Here is a 2843-nt window from a genome sequence, read left to right as displayed (position 1 = left end):
TGTGTGTGGGTGTGTGTGTGTGTGTGAGTGTGTGTGCGTGCGTGCGTGTGTGTGTGTGTGTGTGAGTGTGTGTGAGTAGTGTTCGGGTGTGTTTATCATAAGCACCAGAATTGCGAGCTTCATGATCGGAACAATATTCTTCCTATCCTGAGAACACTCATCCTTGAACTATTCATTGGTGCGCCCAAATCAACCAAACTACGGTACCAAAACGAATTGCTGCTAAATTTGTACCACGTAAGGGTGTTCCAAATTTCGTCATAATATGTGAGGCAGCGTGGTGGAATCAGGCTCTCGTCAAAATAATCAAAGTGAAGAAACTTGCTTTTTTTCTGTTGGTTTGTGAATTTTTATCAATTTTTAAAATTTTTGGCTCAACACATTTCATGCCCAATAAAGAACTAATTTCTGCGTGGATTTTTCAGAAAAACGTTGATTAAAGGTACAAAAAATGTAAATTTTCAGTTACCACGGACTCTTTAAGCTAAGGAAATAACTTATCTTTGGCGGCCATTTTCTCACTAATTTTACTTCTGAAAACAAGTGACCCCCACCTCCTTCTTTTGCAAATATCTAAGCTTGTATTCAAGATAAATGGATTTTTTTCATGGAAATAAATTCAAGTGAACAAGCTTTAAGATGATACCAATAACTCTACATGGCCAAAAATTGACGAGAGCCTGATTCCACCACGCTGCCTCACGTATTGTCAAGTCAGTGACCTCAGTGTTTGCGCTTCCACGCTCCCTTTGTAAACACAGCATCGTTTTATCGTGTCAGTCCTAGATTCTAACTTTCGTGCTTTCGATTAATATAGGTGAATTGCCAGCAAATCAAACTGTAGTAGGCCTAGATCTATGCTGCCAGTTGTTCCAATTCCGTAGATCTAGCTCCAATTTCGTCATGCATCACGTCTGATGCAATTTGGTAGCACGCCTCTGTATTCAGTACAGAAATCAATAGTGAGGTTGTTTAAGACGTTCTCGGTTTGTGGGCAGGTTAAGGAGTTTAAGGTGCCTATCTTGTCTTTATTTTCACATGTTTATTTCTTCTTTTTTTAAATTTAAAGTTATTTAGATCTAGATTTAGTTGATATCGATAGCAATTAGTTGAAACTAACACAACACTAGGCTATACCTTCCCAAAGGGAAAAAAAACACGAAAGAGAAAAAAAATGTTCCATTATATTTTACTGTACTCTGGCAACCAAGTCACGAGGTAACCCCAAGCAACACATCATTTGATACATAGATCTCTACATGGTACGTTTTCTATTGTTGTTGTTTTTTCCGATGGAGGGGTGGGCTGGAAGAAAAGATGAACCTGTCATTTCAGAGGCTGGAAGAAAAGATGAACCTGTCGTTTCAGAGGCTGGAAGAAAAGATGAACCTGTCATTTCAGAGGCTGGAAGAAAAGATGAACCTGTCATTTCAGAGGCATACGAACATACATAGAAAGTAAGCGCATGCATCTAAAATACGAAATATCGGTATGTCAAATCGTCGTGTTTTTGTAATATATTATAATGCATACCGTTATTACAGTTTTGAAAAAAGGAAAGCGTTTAATGGCTGTTATAGATGATTTAAATAAAAAAAGTTGAGGACGATTTATATTTTGTATCCTGCTCATCACTTTAAAAATTTGAGTCCAAGACCCTGTCCACTGAAACACGTCGACCGAAAACATTTTTAAACTGCTAGTCTGTCACGATCGCCCACGCCGCTTACTCCCCCACAGCCAATCCCTTTCCGAAACGCCAAAAATGTCATCTACAATTTTTAGTTGACTCATTTATCTAATATGTGAATGTACTAGAGTGACAGTCTATCAACTCGTTTCTTTAGTTGTTGTTTTTTTTAATAGTTTTTTTTTTTAAACCAGTAATTTTGTCCCAAAAGGCAATGAACTTATGCTAAGATTGTACAGTGTATACCATAGATGTACACTATAGGTTTAAAAGGAAATAACTCTATGGTGTATACCCAAATCGATGTCGAAATCAAAACGCACGGGTGACACTTCCGGGGTGACAAACCTGCCCCTGACTTAACAAAACACTGATATAAGTGCCTAGTATAGACCCAATCTTAGGTTTCATTTGAACGTTTTTGTTGACAAGCGTCACAAAATAAACACCGTTGCATAGATAGATAAGATCTAGAATCTAATTGTGAGTTTCCTCGCTTGCAGTATTGCTCGCTGGCTTATTAACAGCTAGGCCTAGACGGCGTGATGGCGCGATGTGTCTTGAACTTCACCCCGTACTGGACCTCAGGGACAGGAGCCTGTGTCGAACAATTTTGACTGGATAGCATTTTAGATAACGTGTTTTGTTTTTATTTTTGTTTTCTTCTGTTTGTTTATTTGTTGTTGTTTTTTTAATTACTATTTGTTGTGGCAGAAAGCTTGCTTTATCTTAATCATAATAATATAGGAGTTGATAAAGGATCGCATGGGGTGTGTTAGGAGGAAATTGAAACACCCTACCGTAAACTGGCTCTAGTAAAACATGTATCCTAGTAGTAGCAGTAGGTGAAGTAATGGCACGATACAATATGTGGGCAATATTTCTCGGAACGGCGGTCATCGTAAAGAGAGAGGTCGCGATGCCCATGGTCCTATCCTGGTTACATCCTGTACCGGAGTTGGTGGAAGTCTCAGTGCCTGCGTGAGCGCTTGCATGCGCGTGTCTGCGTGTGTTTATACATGTTCGCATGGGTGGGTGTATACGTGGATGGGTGTTTTTGTGCGCGAATGTGTGTATGAACATGTGGATGTTTGTATACGTGAGCATGTTTGTGTGTGAATGTGTGTGTTAGTATGTGTGTGTGTGTGTGTGT

Source organism: Aplysia californica, unplaced genomic scaffold (assembly GCF_000002075.1).
Source record: "Aplysia californica isolate F4 #8 unplaced genomic scaffold, AplCal3.0 scaffold00126, whole genome shotgun sequence".
Classification (NCBI taxonomy): domain Eukaryota; kingdom Metazoa; phylum Mollusca; class Gastropoda; order Aplysiida; family Aplysiidae; genus Aplysia; species Aplysia californica.
This window is presented reverse-complemented; position numbering follows the sequence as displayed.